The 23,492-nt window shown below is 41.8% G+C and overlaps 2 pseudogenes; both read left to right on the forward strand.

The window, feature by feature from the left end:
- The first annotated feature begins 420 nt into the window (after positions 1–420).
- LOC149246684 (putative protein phosphatase 2C 60 pseudogene) lies at positions 421–21,679 on the forward strand (annotated as a pseudogene).
- Positions 21,680–21,927: 248 nt separating this feature from the next.
- LOC149246685 (uncharacterized) lies at positions 21,928–23,179 on the forward strand (annotated as a pseudogene).
- The last annotated feature ends 313 nt before the right edge of the window (positions 23,180–23,492 follow it).

Raw genomic sequence — 23,492 nt, forward strand, 5'->3', positions numbered from 1 at the left:
CCTTCTGATAGATTATCGGGTCCGCGGCAATATCGCTATCGGCGCTTTCAAAGGGGTGGGCTTTAACATGAGTTATGTTGCGAAGCGATGGGCTAGATCCGACGGCCATACAATACTCCATTTCATATTATTTCGGGTCTGCGGCCTTCGCGTTTTTAATGTTTTTTAATGTATTTTCTTTGTATAAAGAAATTACAAAGGAGGCCTTGGGCAGGTGCCGATTGTGATGAAGTTCGGACCCGATGGGTCGGACCCGATATTTTATGAATCATTTCTTATAAAATTTCAAATCCGCGCTTAAGCCATTTTAAATGGTTTTTGGCGCATTTTCTGTGTATAAGGAAATATAAAGAAACAAAGGATTGGTCGGTTAATATATGCATTGCGACCCGAAAGGCGGACCCGATAGATGATTGAACCATGCCCGAACCTTTTAAAGTCAAGATTGAAGCAATGATGGGTGGGAATGAACAGTTTGGGCATCGTTTCACTGTTTATAAGCAAAACAGTCATAATGGAGCCATTTTTAATGTTCAGCTGCTGCAATTAATCAACAGTATGGCCGAGAAGGAAGCAGGACACCGTTTATCAGATCAGTGCATTCAATGGTTATGTCTCCTTTGGTATTTCACGCCACCTGCTCATCGGAGGACTGCAGAGCAACAGATGGGTAAAATCCATTTACAACACAGCCAGATTTGTACCAGAGGTCCACTTCTGAATGCAAATGTGGTTGGTGGCCATTTATGGGCTCCTCCATGCATAGCTAACAGAGAGATTGTGTAATGAGACACCATATATACTGAAAAAACAGATGTAGTGGGATTGATGAGTGTTTGATGAATGATAGTTTTGTTGTTGCCTTTAACTTCTGGAGACTGTAAATACTATGAGACCTGCAGCTTCTGGTCTTGATCTTCACTAATACAAGCTTCTTTTGCTGTCATATGCTCACTTTCCACTTCTCTTTCTTGTTCCAGGCTGTGCCTGCTTGCATTTGTTTGATGTGCTGTGGATTTTAATATCAGAGGGGCTGTCATCCCACCTCTATGTTATAATTTAGTGGTCCATTGAAATTGCTTGCAGATTGCTGTTGCTTTGACCTCAGGGAGCTGTCATCCTGCCTGTGTGTTAAACAATAGTTTCACAGATCTTATAACTGATTGCAGCTGGCCATCACAGGGTCCTGTGCATCTGCTGGTGCAATTAGTCTTCTCCATTATCACCTTTACCTTAAACTGTGAGTAGTTGGTAGTTGAAAGCCTTGTAGTTTGGGGGTCTTCACCCATGTCTGGGGATAGTCATAGTAGGAGTGGTTATCTGGCTTAAATGTGTAGCATATCTTCATTTATCTATCATCTTATCCAACCATAATTGTTGAATTTTTAATGTTCCTGAGCATCACTGATTTACAACCTAGGTGAGTTTCTTGGGGTGATAACAAGAGGTTGAGTTTTCTGGTCTCTTTCTGGGTCGAAGTCATATTTATATCTGGATGGAGTTTGTGAACCCTCGAGCTGGGTATTCTAGTGGACAAAGGGGTTGCATGTTACATTCTAAAATAAGGGTCAAGTTCCCTATTCTCGGTGGGATGTGACAACATATTGGAGAACCATTATTTCTTGGAGTTTTCGTGGGCCAAAGACCCCTCTCCTATGCATGAGGCTGAGTTTAGATGTTGAAATCCATTGTTCGTGGCCTTTTGAGAAAGTGATAGGAGGGACAAGTCAGTAGGGCCAATTCTTTGATAGTCAAATATGTTGTGGTGTTGAAGCATATAACCATTATTAATGATTGGGTTCCTTTTAATTTTTTGCATTGTAATCTTCAATAAATGAATGTGTAAAGCTTGCATCCTTGCTAACATATTCTTTTGATTTGTTCGTAATGGAGAAACAAGTATTTTGACTATTGTAGCATTCATATTTCAATGAGAAATAAGATGTTGGGTTCCATATGATTATTATACTATGTGATGGGTTTTCTATATGAACATTGACTTGGTCCTGTACATTTATTTTTGATGAATAAACAAGAACATACACCTACAACAATCCATTTACAAATTGTTTGATGAAACAACTTATTGAAAAAATCAATCATATTAAGAAAACTCAGTGATATTTTTGGCTCAATTCCATGTGGGAATATTACAATGGTATCATAGCATGTTCCTGGACAATTATGGAGTATAGGGGTTGATATTAATTATTCATGGGTTCAGAAGGAAATCGTTTCAATGGGGTAACCTACAAAAGGAGCCTTCAAATCAGAGAACCCACTCCCATTTGTGAAGAAGAGTCTCCAGAGAAGAGAAGAGAGAAAGAAGAGACCCCTAGGAAGGGGAAAGGGATAGAAGAATCACCTATAAGAGAAGAGATAGACATGGGGGATAAGGAAAACCAAGCATTTAATAACTTGCTCAGTGCTTTGAATGATTTGGATAAGGGCCAAAAGGAGATGGTAGACTTGATGAGAAATATAAAAAACAAAAGGAATTCCACTAAGAAGCAACCTTTTAATGGAGAAGCTCTTGTAACCCACCACCTGTGGCTAGTGTATATGGGAGAAAGAATTTCACCTAGATGGTCCTCAGTCAGTAGCAAAAAACCCCTTGTAGCCATGAGATAGCTTGATGTGCCATTTTCTTCACCACCTAAACTAATCATGTGGTCCCTCAACCACTTTTCATGAATGTATGTTTGAAGGCGGGCCTTCTGACCCCAAAGGTATGGCTTTTCATTGATATAGTTGAGTAATTTTCCTTACTTGTCATGGGCACTTTTGGACATAGATTAGTGGGGGGATTCGGCAGAAAGAGTGGGTTAGGCTTATATTCTTGTCTCCATTGCCTGATTTCATGGTTACCCTTGTATTCTAGTCCCGTGGGGTCTCCTTTACTGACCATTTGGCTTTTGGGTTGACACTACACGAGAAATCTTGATTTTGGTTGCATGGTATCGCTTCCTCGATACCACCTACATCACTCCCCTTCCACTCATTTTACTCCCATTCATCTATTTTCCCATTAGGGTCCACATGTCTCCACTGGGTCCATATGGGGTTAGCCTCCCCCTCCCCTTGTCCACACCTTGGCTTGGGCATAGAACGATGCCCCAAAGGTTTATGTAGCTAAAAAGAAAATAAAAAGCATAATTAGCCACATTTAACAAGAAATTGTACCAAAAAATGAAAAATATGGTCGGGACAAACTCATTTAGCACATGGGAAAAAGCCAATACATTAGCTATACACCCTTCCATGGCCATCACCCTGGTTCCTATAGGCCCTAAATCTGCCTCCTCTATCATTCAAAAACCCATGATTGTCCCAAATTCTGGTGGGAAAGGAACTTTGCCACCTTAAAAGGGGTGTCTGCTGCTATACTTTACACATCATGCTCTCATTCCCTTGAGCCCCAAGCAATTATGAGGAAAAAATAATAAAATTAAAAAGGCATATGAAGAAGGGTGGAAAAACAAAGGTCAGAGTAACTCATGTACCACAATTTTCTCCCTCCTACACTTATATACTGAGGTATGGGCTTCCCCTATTATAGTTACCCTAGCACCTTGACATGTGGCCTAGATGTTTCCCTTGATCCCCACTCCATTCCATTATTATATCATTTTCCACCTTCCACTTAAAGGATGCACCATGGACATGTCACCCCCTTTAGAGGTTGCAACCACTTAGTAGGGTCCTTGGCTAACCCCCAATTAAGCTTGGAGACACTTATACATACCAAAGCCCACTATGGAAGGGCATGCCACCATGAAGTGCCCCACTGGTTCCATGAATTGTAAGTTGTTTTACTTGATTATTCTAATAATTTGTTGTATTGGAGGGCAAGGGGACCCATTGGATCTTATGTAGGATTGCAAGTGGATTGCCATTTGGGGTTTGGTCTCCCTATACAGGGCCCTAGCCCTCTGGAGGGATATATTGACACTTGTAGGGTTAGCGTTGAGAGTTATGGGCCTCCACCATAGCTGAGATTACTTCATGGATCCCTAACAAAGTTTGTTGATTTCTCTTATTCCACCTTTTGGATGAGGATGATGCACCTAGTTCCATTGTTTTAAGAAACTGCCGAGTCAAAACCGAAACGACTGAGCCAGACAGAGCCATTTCCTGGATGGGTCGGCTCAGTGGCCGAAACGGTTCGGCTGGTTGGGTTTTTACCGAGTCGGTCGAGCCGGTGACTGACTCAGCCGACTTGGTAACAACCCGACTAGCTCAGCTGAGCCTGAGCTAACTCGGTTCACTCATTGACCGTGGCTAATTTGTGGCCTATGGATTTTTTTTGGGGGGGAGGGGGAAGGACCCCGAAGCCAATTCTAATTTGGCTTAGGGTTATTTTGAGGTCCATTTACCTCTCCCAACCCTATAAAAGCTACCCAACCCCTCTCATTTCCTCACAACTATCTCATTGCATTTGTGTGAGAATTTGTGAGGAGATTGTGAAGAGTTGTGGAGTTTGTTTTTGGAGCAACAATGAGGAGCCTTGGGCAAGCATTGGAGCAACAATGAGGAGCTTCTTGGGCAGCCATTGGAGCAACATTGAAGAGTTGGTTTGTTGGAGCAACATTAAGGAGGCAGTTTGTGCCTAGAGGTATTTATTTATTTTTATTTTTTTTCACTTCTAAAATATGTTTTTTCTTATTTATTTTTTGTGCAAATCTGGAAATTGAAAAGAGTGTTTTTTGTGAAATAAATGAACATTGAAGCAATGTTATTTTTTTGTCTTAATTTTCAGATTTTTTCCTTTCATTTGCAAGTAAAAAAATGGCTCCTAGAGTGAAAGATGATGCTTGGGCATATTCTGGAATGGTTGATAATCAAATGCATTGAAAATTTTTCCATAGAAAAATTAAGGAGGGTCTTGGGGGCATTCATAGGCTGAAACAACACTTGGCAGCTATTAGAGGCCAAATTACTCCATGTGAATCACCAAAAATTGGGGAGATTAGGAAGGAGTTGTTAAATAGCTTTGAAAAGTTTCATGAAGAAAAAGCTAGGCAAAAATAAATAGACGCTGAAATTAGGAGGAAGAGGAGTATACAACAAATGATGGCTACCAACCCCCATTTTGATTTTGAGGGCTCTTCATCTATCCCTTGTACTGATTATCCAACCCCTTTCGCTATGTTCCTCCCTCTTTGGAGTTCATGCAAGAAAAAAAGGATAAGGGTAAAACGAAAAAGAAGGGTGATATGAATATCAAAAGTTATTTCACTGTCACACCCTCCTCTCCATCAAATGCACATGGTCCTCAAGCTAGTAGAACTTTGTAGCCCACTTTAGATGACCGTTGGAAGAAAGAATTGAGGGATAATTCTTGTGATTACATAGCTAGATGGTGGCATGCTATTGATATCCCCTTCAATGCTTCTTGTTCACCATATTATGAGCCTATGTTTGATGCCATATTTGTTGCTGGAAAAGGCTTCAAAGGCCCTACTATGCATGAGTTAAGGGGGTCTCGTTTGCAGAAAGAAATTTCCTCCATTGATGAGTATTTGAAAGATTTCAAAAAATCATGGGAAAAAATAGGATCTACCATCATTTCAGATGGATGGACTGATCAAAGGAACCATACCATCATAAACTTTCTTATCTTTTGCCCACATGGAACCATGTTTCTAAAATCAGTTGATGCATCTGATAGGGTGAAAGATGGAAAATTGTTGTTTCAGCTATTGGATGAGGTTGTTGAGGAGGTGGGGGTGGCTAATGTTGTTCAAATAATCATATATAATGCCTCTAACTATGTTCTTGCTGATAAATTGTTAGAGGAAAAACACAAAACAATCTTTTGGACCCCATGCACTTCACATTGCATAGGCCTCATGCTTGAGGATATTGGCAAATTAGATTGGGTCAAGAGCACCGTAGATCATGCCAAAAGCATAACAAAATTTATATACAATCATTCATGGATTTTGATCCTGATGAGGAGACACACAGGGGGCAAAGATATTATTAGGCCTGCCATCACTGGATTTGCAACTCATTTTTTGACATTGCAATCTATGCTTTCCCAACATAGAAACTTGCAAAAATATGTTTTCCAGTGATGAATGGAATCAAAGCCAGTGGTCTAATAAACATGATGGCAATGGTTTGAAAAAGAAAGTTAATGAAGAAATATTTTGGAAAAAGGCAACAAAGATTGTGAAGGTTGTTGAGCCACTAGTTAAGGTGTTGCGGTTGGTGGATGGGGAAAGATTGGCTATGGGCTTCATTTATGAGGCTATGGATCAAGAAAATGAGAAAATAAAGCGGGAATACAAGGATAGAGTGGCTAAGTATGGGCTCATTTGGGCAATCATTGATGAAAGATGGATCAAGCAACTCCATCACCCTATACATGCAACTGGGTATCTTTTGAACCCAAGGTATCATTATAAAGATTTGGAGGTAGGAGATTTGGGTGGGGAGGTTAGAGATGGATTGATTGACTTCATTGATCACATGATCCCATTGGAGAGTGATCAGCTAGAGATACACCAACAGGTCACTTGTTTTAGCAAAAGCCACAGGTACCTTTGGCAAGAACAGATTGCAAGGGAAGCATATGAGCCAGGTAAACAGAATCTTCAATTTTGTTAAGTTATGGTATGTTCTATGCTTATAACAATTTGCTTCTTTTTATTATTATATTCCAAAGATTAGCAATCACATGTACATAAAGTAAAGTGCAGATAGAACATTAAACGATCGACAGAAAACAAGCCAAGACAAGAGACACAAGATGTGGCAGCTAGCCAGGGACAAACCCTACAATGTGTGGGGAAACCATTTGATCAAATATTCTTTTATCTTCACTAATTCAACAGAGAGAAATAGTACAATAAATCTGATTTATATCAACAGTAGCAAACCCTAGATTAGCAACATCAGCATTAGCGGCTTCATCATCAAACTAGGGCAGACGATATCTCACAAACCGATCGTCGGATCGGCTTGATTCCACCACAAAAAGTTGTGGCTTTCAGAGGAGGTTCAGATGAACCTATAGTGCAGTTCAGATGAGGAGATCTTTTAGTCCACGTAGGTCAAACATCACTTCTGCAGTTGCAGCTTCAGTTTCAGCAGCTTCCTTCAAACTAGGGCAGTCGATATCTTGCAAACCATCTGTCGGATTGACTTGTTTCCACCACCAAAAGTTGCGGATTTCAGAGGAGGTTCAGATGAACCTAAAAAATAGTTCAAATGAGGAGATATTCTAGTCCACTTAGGTCAAACTTCACTTCTGCAGTTGCAGCTTCAGTTTCTGCAGCTTCCTTCAAACTAGGGCAGTCGATATCTTGCAAACCGTCTATCGGATTAACTTGATTCCACCACAAAAAGTTGCGGCTTTCAGAGGAGGTTTAGATGAACCTACATCATAGTTCAGATGTAGAGATCTTCTAGTCCACGTAAGTCAAACTTCACTTCTGCAGTTGCAGCTTCAGTTTCAGCAGCTTCCTTCAAACTAGGGCAGTCGATATCTTGCAAACCGTCCATCGGATTGACTTGATTCCACCACCAAAAGTTGTAGATTTCAATGGAGGTTCAGATGAACCTACAACACAGTTTAGATGAGGAGATCTTCTAGTCCACGCAGGTCAAAATTTACTTCTGCAGTTGCAGCTTCAGTTTCAGCAACTTCCGGCTTCACATGTGTGAGGGAGAGACCCTTTTCTGTGCAGTAGAGAAGAGACTCTTTTCTGCGCAGTATAGAGAGAGAGAGAGATGTGATGAGATGAGTGAGTCCAAATGAGGAAAAGTACTCCTATATTTATACACAACATTGGTGTTTGAATAGATGCGACTGTTGGGCTTCTGAGCCTACATGAGTTGTAGGTCGACTCGATAATAATTCCATAATCAGAATAAATTCATATCACCATGAATACTTATCAGAATCGGATGATCTTTATATCAATATTACACCTCTTGACGAGAGGAATCTAATGAACATATTATTAGCCATGAATAAGATGACCCACATGAAGTTTTGCCCTAGTTGCAAATTTTAACACTCCCTCTCAACTAGGGAGAACTTCATCTGCAATCTGTCTATCGGTCGTTACTATTCATCCACCAAATGCACTGGCCTGTACAGCCTGACCCTTGACCTGCTCTACTCTATTCTACCTGTTCTGATTTGTCTTGTTCTGCCATGTACTGATCTGTACGGCTCTGCTCTGTTATGCGTTTCTCTGCTTTGTTCTGTTCTGCTCTGCTTTTGTCCGAATTATGAAGAAGAAGAAATGATCGAGGATGTATCATACTGACTCAAAGTCAGTATTAGAGTATGTACCACTGGTCCCAGACCAGTCTCAACCAACCCAAAGTCAGCGTCATAGTGAGTACAACTCCATTGGTCCTAGACCAGTATCATCCTCCACTGACTCAAATTCAGTCTCAGAGTGCGTACCACTGGTCCCACACCAGTCTCAACCGACCCGAAGTCAGCTTCATAGTAAGTACCACTCCTACCACTGGTCCCAGACTAGTATTACAGTCTCAGGGAGTGTACCACTGGTCCCAGACCAGTCTCAACCGACCTGAAGTCAGCATCATAGTATGTACCACTCTCACTGGTCCCAGACCAATACTGCACTAACATGAAGTCAGTCTTAGAGTATGTACCACTGGTCCCAGACCAGTCTCAACCAACCCAAAGTGAGCGTCATAGTGAGTACAACTCCACTGGTCCCAGACCAGTATCATCCTCCACTGACTCAAAGTCAGTCTTAGAGTGCGTACCACTGGTCCTAGACCAGTCTCAATCGACTCGAAGTCAGCTTCATAGTAAGTACCACTCCTACCATTGGTCCTAGACCAGTATCATTGATCCCAGATCAATGGAGGTCATCCTAGTGTAGGGACTACGGTAGATACAACGATGCATCCATCGGTACTACTATGGTCCCTAACTTCATTTCCCTTCTCATTGATCAGATGAGAGGTACTTCCCATGAATCCCAGACTGCATGGGTAGGATGCCTCGACAGGGGAACTAATCAATCCTGTCCTCACAGGAGAACACATCAATCCTGCTACAATCGCCATGGAGAACACATCAATCCAGGCCTCACAGGAGAACACATCAGTCCTGCTACAAGTGCCATGGAGAACACATCAACCCAGGCCTCACAAGAGAACACATCAACCCAGGCCTCACAAGAGAACACATCAATCCTACTACAGTCGCCATGGAGAACACATCAATCCAGGCCTCACAGGAGAACACATCAATCTTGCTACAATCGCCATGGAGAACACATCAATCGAGGCCTCACAGTAGAACACATCAATCCTGCTACAATTGCCATGGAGAACACATCAATCCAGGCCTCACAAGAGAACACATCAATCCTGCTACGCAGAAGAGCAAATCATCCTGTTCCACAAGAGAGTGAATCATCTTGTCCCACAAGAGAGCGAATCATCTTGTTCCAGTGCGCACCACCAGGGGAGGGTGAGTCACCCTGTAGTCGTATGTTGCTCCAGTAAGAATCACAAGCCCTCAGAGCTCCCATAGCTCAATGTATGCAACATGCAGGACCCTTGTACAAGGGTTTCTTGATGACTCCAAGTTGTTTTGGAAAATAATAGATTAGATCTTTCCTCGGGGCTTTGACAAGGTGTATTGACCTGTAGATCATCTTAATGCGATGGAGCCTCCTTGCTCAATGACTTACCGTATCCCAGATGATGTCTATCTGTTGGAGCAACCGACGAATACAGGATTCCTCAGTAATTGAATCCCACATCTGGTTGTTACAGAGAATCATAGTGGTATGTGTTCAAACATCTCACTGAAGAGCTTTCCCAACCAGGCAGCTTCATATGAGATCATACTCTTAGATATGTATCTGGTCTCGGCGATGCTTATGGAAACCGACTTCTGCTTCCTGCTCATCCATTATATCGAAGCAGAATCCAAGGAGAAACAACACTAAAAGTGCTCCAGTGATCCTCCACACTATCTGCCTAAGCAACATTCAAATAATCATGTAGTTTCATATTTCTGGCAGTGTATCTCAATCCATGAGAGATTGTGTCCTGAAGACATCTCAAAAGATTCTTGGCACCAATCTAGTGAGGCTCAACCAAATATGAGCTCACAATGCTAACTGCAAAACATATGTTCGGATGGAGGTTCACCAAGAACATCAACGCGAATGAGTTTTTTATAACTCATAGGCATTTCCCAAATCAGGTCCGACATCACTACCATATAACTTCCGAAAGTTAAGATCCTCGAGGTAGTCACAAGCTTGCAGTCCATCATAGCAAATCTTTTCAGAATCTTCACCACATATTTTCCTTGAGATAGGAAAATTTCCCTTGGCTTCTGCCACGCTTCAAGTCCTTGGTTATTCATTTCAAATTCAGAAGCAAACTCCCTCTTACATTTGTGAATGAGATGGTATGCACCTGTTAGAAAGAGGTCATCCACATGCAACACTAGTATGAGAGGCTTACCATCTTCAACCTTAAAATAAAGGTTAGGATCAGCTTCACTCCTAGTGAATCCCAACTTCATCAAGTAGCTATCGATCCTCTCATACCATGCTCGGGGTGCTTGCTTCAGCCCATAGAGAGCCTTCTTCAACCTGCATACATGAGATTTTCAATCGTAAATCTCAAATCCTTCCAGTTGCTCCACATAGACCTCTTCTTTGATCAGGCTGCGCAAGAATGCGGTCTTAAAATCCATCTCATGTAGGTTCCATCCTTGTGAAGCCACAAGGGATATGATCAAGCGAATGGTCGTATATCTGGAAACAGGTGCAAATATCACATCATAGTCTATACCTTCCTTCTGGGAGAAACCACGAGCAACAAAATGAGCCTTATGCTTTTCCGTACTTCCATCTGCTGCATGCTTTATCTTGTAAAGCCATTTGGAAGTAACAATTGTCTTGTCCTGGCATCCTTCCATACTTTATGCTTGACGACATCTAAGAATGATGAAGGCTCATTTTGAATGATCGTGCTCATGATGGTTAGGTATCCCTGATACCTATTAGGTTTCTTACTTTCATGAAAGTTTCCTTGGGGTGCAGCATGTCCTTCAGCGTCATCAAGTAGCCCCCTAAGCCATGAAGGCCTCTTCCTAGAAGAGGAAGGCTCATGTGGAGGAGGATCAATTGGATCCATGGGTTCTTCTACATCAGGCATTGATTCATCATCCTTTTCTTTCGGTTCCCTGGTGTCGGCTTCTTGAGAGCTCCTCAAAGTCGGAAGATTATCCACCTTGCTGAGAGCCATATCTTCGTCAAAGGTGCCATCATGACTAATCACGACTTCCCTTTGACCAGCTACATAGATTCTATAGCCTTTAGTATTTTCACCATAGCCCATGAAAATTCCCTTCTTTCCAGATGCACCCAATTTATTTCTTTTCTCTTTCAACACATGAAAACATATAGGGCTTCCAAAAATTCTAAAATGAGAAACATCAGGTTTCTTACCGGTGAACTTTTCTTCAGGAGTCTTGGAACCCAATGCTTGATGAGGGCATCGATTTTGTACATATACGGCAATGATTGCAGCTTCATCCCACAGAAACTTCGGAGGTCTTTGAGCATGTAGCATGGCCTGGACAGCTTCCATAATCGTGCGGTTCTTCCTTTCCGCCACACCATTCTGTTCAAGAGTATATGGTGTAGTAGTCTCCCTCTTGATGCCAGCCTCAGATATGCCTGAGTGAACCAACTATAATATATCGGAGGTCTTGCTTTGGCTTGAGGGGAATGGTCCCCTTTTGAGCTTTCCTTCGGCACATCCTGGACATACACCTTCTTTCTCTACTCGGAATTCGAGCATCCTTGTCACCATTTGTCTTACACTGAGTAGAGATTTATAATGAAGGTGGGCAAACCTCCAATTCCAAAGTTCAGACTAAAGAGATGTGTCATAAGACATGACACCTAGCGGACTTCCATCGACCTGATATAATGAATCAACTCGAAACCCAAGAGTGAAGGCATCTTTAACATTATTTTTCCATATATGTACCTTGCCATTACTGAAGGTTTCCTTGTAGCCTTTGTCTTCCATTGCGGAGATGGACACCAGGTTCTTTTTGAGGTCAGGTGCATTTAATACATCCCGAAATTTCTAGCCTTCTTGAATGGTTGTCCTCTCCTTGATTCCCATCTCTCCTCTTACCTTTTCTATTGAATTTGTCATTCCTATGATTGCCATCAGAGGGATTTTGATCATTGTCCCGGTGTGAGTCCTTTCTATCAGGGCACTCCCTTGCATAGTGACCTGCTTTATCACAGATGTAACATTGTCCTTTTATTCCACCCTTAGGTCTAGCCTTTCCTTTTGATTTAGTCCCGAAATTATTTCTTTTGTTAGCATGAGAAGAAAAGGCAGCAGGAGGACCTTTAGGTAAGGGCATTTCTTGCTCTTCTACCCTTGTTTCTTCTTAAATGCATCTAGCCATTAATTCCTCGAAAACATGAATTACATTATTGTTCAGAAGAGTAGTCCTGAACACGTACCATTCGGATGGTAATCCTCCAAGAGTCGTGAGTGCCATTTCTTTGTCAATAATAGTCTCCCCAATAGATAGGAGATCATTCTTGATCTCGTTGATTCTTAAGAAGTATGCTTGCATACTCTCATCTTTACCCTTCTTGATTTCCCTCAACTTATTTCTAAGAAAAAAAATTTGATTTGCATCATTAACTTTAAATAAACTTACCAGCCTATCATAAATTTCCTTAGAGGTGTCCAGTTCAGAGATGTAGGCCACCAAGTGCTTGTCGATAGAGTCCTGGATGATCTTATTTGCTTTAACTTCACTGTTCTTCCATTTGTTCCTGGCAGTAGGAGGTGCATTTGATGGAGGCTCAATAATATTGCTTCTCACATAATCCAACACTCCTTGATCCTCAAGGGTTAGATTGATAGACATCTTCCATCTGTGATAGTCAACTTTCTCACAGTGCTTGTCTTCGGCAAGAAAGAATGTTGAGGACCCCATCGTTCTTTTAGGATAGCCTTGCCAATCTTCTCTTCGGTGATTGCTCTTGCTCTTGCTCGGGCTTTGTCTTCACCTCAGCTCTGATACCATGTTAAGTTATGGTATGTTCTATGCTTATAACAATTTACTTCTTTTTCTTATTATATTCCACAGATTAGCAATCACATGTACATAAAGTAAAGTGCAGATAGAACATTAAATGATCGACAGAAAACAAGCCAAGACAAGAGACACAAGATGTGGCGGCTATCCAGGGACAAACCCCACAATGTGTGGGGAAACCCTTTGATCAAATCTTCTTTTATCTTCACTAATTCAGTAGAGATAAATAGTACAATAAATCTGATTTTATATCAGCAGTAGCAAACCCTAGATCAGCAACATCAGCATTAGCGACTTCATCATCAAACTAGGGCAGACGATATATCACAAACCGATCGTTGGATCGGGTTGATTCCACCACCAAAAGTTGTGGCTTTCAGAGGAGGTTCAGATGAACCTATAGTGCAATTAAGATGAGGAGATCTTCTAGTCCACACAGGTCAAACTTCACTTCTGTAGTTGCAACTTCAGTTTCAGCAGCTTCCTTCAAACTAGGGCAGTCGATATCTTGCAAACCGTCTATCGAATTGACTTGATTCCACCACCACAAGTTGCGGCTTTTAGAGGAGGTTCAAATGAACATATAGTGTAGTTCAAATGAGGAGATATTCTAGTCCACGCAGGTCAAACTTCACTTCTGCTGTTGCAGCTTCAGATTTAGCAGTGTCCTTCAAACTAGGGCAGTTGATATCTTGCAAACCGTCCGTCGGATTGACTTGATTCCACCACAAAAAGTTGCGGCTTTCAGAGGAGGTTCAGATGAGGAGATATTCTAGTCCACGCAGGTCAAACTTCACTTCTGCAGTTGCAGCTTCAGTTTCAGCAGCTTCCTTCAAACTAGGGCAGTCGATATCTTGCAAACCGTCCGTCAGATTGACTTGATTCCACCACCAAAAGTTGCGGCTTTCAGAGGAGGTTCAGATGAACCTACAACACAGTTCAGATGAGGAGATATTCTAGTCCACATAGGTCAAACTTTACTTCTGCAGTTGCAGCTTCAGTTTCAGCAGCTTCCGGCTTCACATGTGTGAGGGAGAGACCCTTTTTTGCACAGTAGAGAAGAGACTCTTTTCTGCGCAGTAGAGAGAGAGAGATGTGATGAGATGAGTGAGTCCAAATGGGAAAGGTCCTCCTATATTTATACACAATGTTGGTGTTTGAATAGATGCAACTGTTGGGCTTCTGAGCCTACATGAGTTGTAGGTCGGCTTGATAATAATTCCATAATCAAAATAAATTCATAACTCCATGAATACTTATCGGAATCGCATGATCTTTATATCAATCCTACACCTCTCGACAAGAGGAATCTAATGAACATATTATTAGCCATGAATAAGATGACCCACATGAAGTTTTTCCCTAGTTGCCAATTTTAACAAATTTTCAAATTCTTATTTTCTTAAGTTGTTTATAATTTGAAAGTTGATTGTTGGATTTAATTTTTTGACCTAACTCTTTACACTGCTATGTATTTTGCGACACAATGGTGGGAGTCTTTTGGTAGCCATTATCCTTAATTTCAAGAGTTTGCAATTTGTATTTTGAGTCAAACTTGGGTGTGAGCGCAATTGGTCTGTCTTTGAGAGGATTCACATGAAGAAGAGAAACCGTTTGGATAAAAAACAATTAAATGATCTAGTCTATGTCCAATACAACCTCTAGCTCAGAAGCAACCAATTTTTGAATAAAAAACCTGATTCAGATCCCATTGTGTTGGAAGAAATTGATCCAACATCAGATTGGGTAGTGGAGAGTCATCCAATAGAGTTTCATTCTGATGAGGATCTTGATTTGGATTTATAGATGGAGGCATCACTTGAACAAAATTTTCATTTGAATCAAGATCCACTTGTACCAACCTTAGGCTCAGCCCCAAGTCCTCCAGTTGCAGGCGCTTCCTCTCCTCAACCATGACAAAAGCGCATATCTCGTCTATCTCAGCATGCAACTGCTAGACAACCTGTTTGGTCCAAGTGGATATTGGTGGCCACTTGCCTATGCCACTTGGAACCCCACCATTTTTTTCTTTCAGTTTTTCAGTTTCCTTATTTGTAGCACAATTTACTATTTTTGGCAGTTTTTCGGGTCCTAAACTTCTGGAACGGTTTTGAGGCCCTAAACGACGTTTTGTTTTGGGAAAACTGGGGCCAACAGTGGTCATAAACTAATGTTGGCCATTGAAAAGTTGTATTCCTCAGATAAATCTTTCTAACGAGGTATTGTGTGTGTCAAATGGAGATCGTATGGCAAATCTACGACCCCGGGAAGTTGATGTACCAATTTACCCAAACGGGGCACATAGTTTGGCGCTTCATCTCCTAGGGTTAGGTTTTTGAATGTTTAGGGTTTTCCATTGTTTCTCAATTATAAATAGGCCTTTGAGCTTCATTGTAACACAGTTCAGAGGCATGTAGTCGCCACATCTCTTCTCATAGATAAGCTATCATCGTTCGAGATAGTCTTACTTCCATTTTGTTTGTAAGCATATTTCAGTATTTGATATTAATGAAATGAAGTGTTATTTCTATTGCATCTTTGTATTTATGGTTATATCTATAATTTTTTACGTTCCTGTTTAAATCTGAATCAATAGTATCAGAGTGGTATACTCTTTCTCTATTTTTCTTTGCATGTCCCCAACGAGGTCAGGATATAAGGAGTTAAGGCTTGATCTGGTTAAACCTTTGCAATATCAGCCTCACAAACCCCAACAGCCGCCCATGGGGGAAGAAAAGAAAGACGAGGGAGCGGAAGATCCTATCAAAATATTGCTCGAGGAGGCCCTCAAGAAACAAAGGAACGCGATGATGGATAACTTTTCCCAGATCCTTCAATGGTTGCCCACCGACGACACATCCACATCCAATAGCCACTCTGGAGGCTCCACTCCTTTTAAGGTACAAGTAAACTTTGACATTCCCATATTTGAGGGACAAATAGCTATAGACGCCATAAATAAATGGTTAAATCTGCTAGAAGGATATTTTTCAGTTCATGATTTTTCCAGCTGGAAAAAGATTACTTTTGCTCTTCTCAAAGCCACCCCCCATGTCAAGGATTGGTGGGAAACCTACTGTGAGCATAAGGATGAAGTACGACCTCACTGTTTTCAGCTACACCCACTTGGAATTCATTCGGGGACGCCATCAAGGAGAAATACTACCTTGTTGGGAGCTATGCGGATAAATACATAAAGTGGACCACACTATGATAGGGAAGGGACCAAGATGTGCTGGAGTTTACCAATGTTTTTCATACCCTTCGCACGAAGATGGGTATCAAGGATTCTGAGAAAAATTTGGTACTCAAGTACCATGGCTGCCTACAAAGGTACATCTAGGATGAGATGGAGTTCTTGGTCATCTCCTCGCTTGGCACGACGTACTCATACGTCGTCAAGATTGAGCAAAAGTTTAAACAAAAAAAGCGAGACTTTGGATCTGCGAATCCGAAGCAAGGGAAAGGTGCCCCCAAACCAATAAACAAAGGACAAAGCCAAGGCGGGGTGGCCCAGGACAACCCACCAAAGCTACAAGCAAAGAACAACACCGCGAAGCCGAAGAAGGACATAGGAAAGTGGTGTGAGTTCCATAAGAGCTCCACTCACAGCACAAGTGAGTGTCGGGCCAAATAATCATTGGTGGCCAAGCTGAAGGCTTTGGAATCAGATGCATGTTCATACTATGAGTCAAAACCCTACAAGGGGAATGACAAAGGGAAGCAGATTATTGATGCGGATCCAAATTCCACTGCTGCCACCACAAAGATCCAGAAGGAGGAACTCGAAGATCCAGAGGAGGAGGAGCGCCTCTTCCACTCCCAGATGTGGGTAAAGGGTTCCTTGCTACAGTTCATTGTCGATAGTGGGAGCCAAAAGAACATAATTTCAGAGAGGTCGTGAAGCGGCTGGGCTTACTGACCAAAACACACCCACAACTGTACACCATCGGGTGGCTTCACCAAGGACAGGATCTTTGCGTGAGCCAGTAATGGTGCCTTCCATACAGCAGCATGCCCTTCACGGATGAGGTATTATGTGACATTGCTCCCCTTGATGTTTGTGATGTATTATTAGGCCAAACATACTTGTGGAAGTGACATGATGTGTATGAGTCAAGGCCTTGTGTTGTTATTGTTACCTTGGGAAATAAATTGTACAGGATACCAGAGGTCGCACCACCTACCACCATCTCTTTGGTTACTGCAAAACAATGCAGTAAGCTCATTTCTAAAATCGGGAAATTTGTTTTCCTAATAATACGCCCTTAGGGAAAGAAGAAGATGGTGGCCATGACCTCCAGACATGGCACCTCCTTGCGACAACAACAGATGGACAAGGTCGTGGAGGAGTACGAGGACATTTTCACCTCCCCCATAGGGGTGCCTTTGCACTGTCAGGTCAAGCACTCCATCGATCTGACTCCAGGTGCATCGTTTCCCAATGGAACAATCTATTAATGCTCTATTTTGGAGAATGAGGAAATCAAGAGGCAGATTCAGGAGCTACTGTAGAAAGGTCACATCTAGACAAGTTCATCGCCCTATGGGAGTTTGATCATTTTGGTATCGAAGAAGGATGGGACTTGGAGACTGTGTATTGAATATCGGGCGCTGAACAAGATCACTATCTGGAATAGGTACCCGATCCCACAGATTGATGACCTTCTGGACCAACTCAAGGGGGAAAAATATTTCAGCAAGATTGACTTGAAGTCCGGATATCATCAAGTACCAATCGAACCCTCCGATGTGTGGAAGGCTGCCTTCAAATCCAAGGAGGGCCTTTCTGAATGCTTGGTTATGCCTTTCTGTTTGACAAATTCTCCTGCAAACTTCATGAGGCTAATGGATGAAATATTGTGGCCATTCACCAACTAATTTGTAGTGGTATACTTGGATGACATCCTGATCTTCATCCAGAGTTGGGAAGAGCACCTCCACCACATCCGACAGGTTCTCCAAACACTGCGGCAACAAAAGCTGTGTGCTAATTTGGAGAAATGTACTTTTGGCATGACCCAGGTTCAGTATTTGGGATACATTATTGATGAAAGGGGGGTGCATGTAGATCCGGCCATGATCCAATTCATTCGTGATTAGCCAACCCAAACCACTCTGACAGAGCTCCGCAGCTTTCTGGGTCTTGCCAATTTCTACCGCAAGTTCGTATTGGGGTTCTCTCATATCACTTGGCCCTTGAGTCAAGTCACCAAGAGAGGAGCGAAAGAAAAAATATTTTGGTCTGAATATCAACAAAAGGCATTCACAGAGTTGAAACATCGCCTCTTCTCTGCACCAGTGCTCACATTACCATACTTGCAACAACCATTTGAGATCGAGACAGATGCCTCTGACTATACTATTGGGGTAGTCCTTACTCAACAGGGGCATTCAGTGCCATATCACAGTGAGACACTTTCAGACATAGTTCGGAAGTATCCCACCTATAACAAAGAGATGTATTCCATTGTGCAGGCCTACCAACAACGGAAGCATTACATTTTGGGGAAGGAAACGGTCATCCACACAGACCACCAATCTCTACAGTACATACAGATGCAAGGGAAGTTGCAGAATGATCATCATCAGAAGTGGTCCACATACCTGCAACAGTTCCATTTGAATATCAAGTACAAGAAGGGCAACATCAATAATGTTGCAGACTACCTCAGCCGACCACCGATCATGGCGTTCACCACTGTGCTCAACTCTTGTTGGCACGAGACTTCTGATTGGCCACTTCTTTACAAAAGTGACCCTGAATTCGGCCACACATACCAAATGCTCTTGGAGGGTCGGCAAGTTCCAAATTTTCACCTCCGGAATGCCCTGTTATGCCACCTGGGACACCTTTATGTTCCTTCAAGCGAGCGTGCCAAGATGATTTGCGAAGTGCTCTACAGTTGTGTCATTGGGCATTTTGGGGTCGAGAAAATGGTGGCAATACTGTAGAAGTATTTCTATTGTCTGAATCTTCGACATGATGTTGGGAAGTACATCAGATCCTACACTGCGCGCGCCATTGCCATACAGGCCATTCAGAAGAAAGGCCTTCGTACTTTGTTTCCTACCCCCAGTCGACCTTGGGAATCCATATCCATGGATTACATGTCGGGCCTTCCTTCTACTAAGCATGACAATGATTGTGTTTTTGTGGTTATCGATAGATTCTCGAAGATGGCCATTATGGCGGCTTGCAAGAAGAATATCACAGCAGAAGCCACTACTAAACTCTTTTTTGAATGAGTGTGGGTACACTTTGGGATCCCACATTCTATCATCTCATATCAGAACAACAACTTCCTCAGTACATTTTGGTCCAGTCTCTGGTTGATGCTGGACACCAAGGTCACTAAGTCCACAACTTTCCATCCCCAAACTGATGTCCAGGCAGAGGTTGTCAATAGGATGATTGTACATATTCTGCGCATGTACAACTCAAAGCATCCACACACATGGGATGAGAGCCTCCCCTATGTCCAACATAGTATAACTGGGCTCTTCACAGCTCCATTGACCACAACCCTTGTTAGGTGGGCTTGGGATTCCAACCACTATGTCCCATTGATGTGGCCATACCATTTTCAGCTACTCAAGGAGATTCAGCTCATGTTCTGTCTGAATCTGATAAGGTAGACAAATTCATTGTGCACATCCAACACATCTACCATCAGGTCCATGTTATTCTAGAGAAATCAAATGGAAAGTACAAGCAACGACATGATCAACATCAGGTGCCACACAAGTTTTAGGTGGGCGACAAACTCTGGTTGCATTTGCAGAAGGAACACCTTACCGGAGCCTATCAGAAACTCGGACCACTCTGATATGGTCCTTACACCATTACCAAGGCTATGGGAGACAATGAATTTTAGCTCAGCATTCCCCCATTCCTTGGCTTGCACCTAGTGTTCAATGTGGACGGCCTTCAACCATACTTCCCACCATTGCTGGACACATTAGACATTGTAGAACAACTCACACCTTCAGAGTTAAATCTAGACTGCATGGAACAAGCCACAACTGATCGAATCATGGACATGTAGATCAAGAAAACCCAACAACAAAGGATACAACTATATTGAGTTGTCAAAGCAGGTCAACTCCTTAACCAGGGCAAGTGGCTCACCAGGGACCAAGTTCAGCAAAAGTTTCCTCATCTCATGGAGGAACTCAATGGAATGGGGACCATTGCTTCCTAATGGGGTGTTATGTGGAATTTTGCATCTGTTATCACTCAAGAAAAAATATTTTAAATTCTGAACATCAATTTTTTAAATTTGTCAAAGGGTTGGTGTCAGTTTTGGGTCTAGTCTTTTCATCTTGTTTTAGAGTCTTGTTGGTATGTCAAAAGGGGTCAATTCTCTGCTTTAGCCTATCATTGGTCTCATATTTCACATGAATATCATATGTCGAAACTCGTTTCAAAGTTCTTATGCGCAGAAACCTTGTCTAGGTGATTTCGTAGCGCAAAAACCATATTTTGAACTAGCTGCGCTACGAAATCGGAGATTCGTTATGATCCATAGCAAATTTCACCCAACTGCCTTTACTTAAACAAGTGCCAAATCTCATAAACATCTTATCAGGTATCCTGAATTTGAAAGTCACTAAGAAAAAGGAACTTGATGAAATTATCTATCAGAAGGTTGTTCTAAAATATCTTCATACACAAGTTTTGAAGAGTGAGGCCTACACAAATGGTGATTTATGTGGAAGTCTTCGAAGAGCATTTTACAGGATGGATGAGATGATGCATGGGCAAAGGGGCTGGAGGAAATTAGCTATACTTGGGGATAAGTTCAACAAATTCATTGGCTTATCAGAGGGATTTATTTGGTCTTCTTCTCCAGGAAACATAGAGAAAAAAAGATAAAGATCAAGAAGATGACTGGGCATTTGAACAGGGACCACATGTTGATTTTTCTAGGCCAACTTCTAGAAGCACGGCATGTGTTGCACTTTTTCAAAAGAATCATCTTATTGTGGAAAATGCTGGTAATTCCCGTTGTGTCCTCTCAAGAAAGGTCCAGGCATACAACGTGTCACGAGATCACAAGCCAGAGCTTGAGATCGAAAGGGATCGAATTCTTCGAGCTGGAGGATTCCTTCATGCTGGACGTATCAATGGAAGCTTAAATTTGGCGAGGGCTATTGGAGATATGGAATTCAAACAAAACAAATTTCTCCCTGCTGAAAAACAGATTGTAACTGCAAATCCAGATATAAATGTTGTGGAGCTATGCGAGGATGATGAGTTCATTGTCTTGGCATGCGATGGAGTCTGGGATGTCATGTCTAGCCAACAAGTTGTGGACTTTATACATGAGCACATTAATGTTGATGATAAACTTTCAACAGTTTGTGAAAAAGTGCTTGCCAAATGTCTTGCGCCATCAACAGCTTTAGGTGAGGGTTGTGATAACATGACCATCATCATAGTGCAATTCAAGAAGAGATCTGAAAATAAATGCAGTGGAAACCCTGAATTATCATCTTGAACTTTATCATGAAATTGAGATTTCATGTATATGTATTTACTATTTAGATACTACTGCTGCCTGTTCATAGCTACACAATGCTCCCCGCAGAGCTCTTGGTGTTTTCGCTGGTGGATTTTGTGGAGTTTCTGGCCTGAAATCCAATTGGCCTCCTGTTATAACAAACACCACCATATCTGCCAACAACTCGTCCAGCAAAATTGGATTCTCAGATACTTCATTTGCTGACTCTTGGCCATATAGCTTAGGTGTTTTCATATCCCCCAGTGTAGACAACAATGTGGATAATATACTAAGTACAAGCGCTGGATCCTGTTCATGTGTGAATTATATTCGAATCTGCACAATCAAATCCATTCTAGGGCCATTTGAGCTTTCAGCGTTGTCTGTTACTGAGTAGATTATTTTCTATTTAGAGCTTCAACTGCAAGTGTTCTCTTGTGGGTTTCTCTTACCCTATGAAAAGATGTGGAGAGAGGGGGTCCTCTAATAGAGTATGAAAGGTGGATAGCAGCAGGAGAACTCATGGCAGGTGACACATGTCAGGAAGAGACCCTCAGAGCTTCCCAGATATTATATGATGAGCTGGTAGATGCAGCTGAATCTTGTGGATTGGAAAGATCCGCACCTTCTAATAAATCCAACAGCTGGTTCTCATTCATAAAGCCACAAGCTTCTTTGTTACCTGTTCGTGGTTTGTACATATATGGTGGGGTAGGCACAGGCAAAACAATGTTAATGGACATGTTCTATGAGCAACTGCATGAATCTTGGAGGAAGAAGAGAATTCACTTCCATGATTTTATTTTGGATGTACATAGCCTTCTTCAAAAGCAAAGAGGTCTAAGTGATCCTTTGGATGTTGTTGCTAATGATATTTCAAGTGAAGCAATTCTGTTGTGCATTGATGAGTTCATGGTAACAGATGTGGTAGATGCATTGATCCTGAATCAGATGTTTAGATATTTATTTAACAAAGGAATTATCTTGGTTTCCACTTCCAACAGGGCTCCTGATAATTTATATGAAGGTGGTCTTCAGAGGAATCTATTCTTGCCTTTCATCTCACTTTTGAAGGAGTGATGTGTTGTTCATGAGATTGGATCTTCCACTGACTATCGAAAGCTCACTTCAGCTCAGAAAGGATTGTATTTTGGTGGCAAAGATTCTTCTCATTTGCTCAAAGAAAAATTTCGAGAATTGATAAGTGGATATATGGCCACTCCAACAGCTGTTGAAGTTGTCATGAGACAGACATTACAGACTCCTTTTGGAGCCAATGGTTGTGCTTATTTCCAGTTTGAAGACCTCTGTCAGAAACCTTTGGGTGCAGCAAATTATTTTGGGCTTTTCAAGCATTTTCCATACTCTTGCACTGGAAGGTGTACCTACTTTTGGAGTACACAACAGGACATCAGCATATCGTTTTGTCATATTAGTTGATGTAATGTATGAGAACAAGGAAAAGCTACTTTGTGCAGCATAGGCATCACCAGTGACAATCTGTTCAAGCAGCTTCGAAGAGGTTTTGTCTTCACACAGGTATATGGGAAAGGTCTACAGCACATGAGGAACGTGGCACTCCAATACATTTTTGTGATCAAAGAAGAACAACGTGGTGAATTGGTTTCGAATATCATTAAGGAAACCTAAAGCAGAAAAACAGGGGCAGCTTCCTACTTTTCAGGAGCAGTAAAGAGATGATACATTAAGGACCAGCAAGGAGTTTTAAAAACATCCACCAAAGCTAAACTGAAGGAGACCACTTGTCAGAGAACGAGATTTGATTGTAATCAATGCTATTACCAGCATGATGTAGAATTAGACTCCTAATTGTCTTAGGTTTCTAAAACTTCTAGTTAGCAGTTTATTGCATTCAATAG

This window comes from Pinus tabuliformis, chromosome 7 (assembly GCF_031772625.1).
Source record: "Pinus tabuliformis cultivar Carrire ecotype Pingquan chromosome 7, CPIR1, whole genome shotgun sequence".
Taxonomy (NCBI): Eukaryota; Viridiplantae; Streptophyta; class Pinopsida; order Pinales; family Pinaceae; genus Pinus; species Pinus tabuliformis.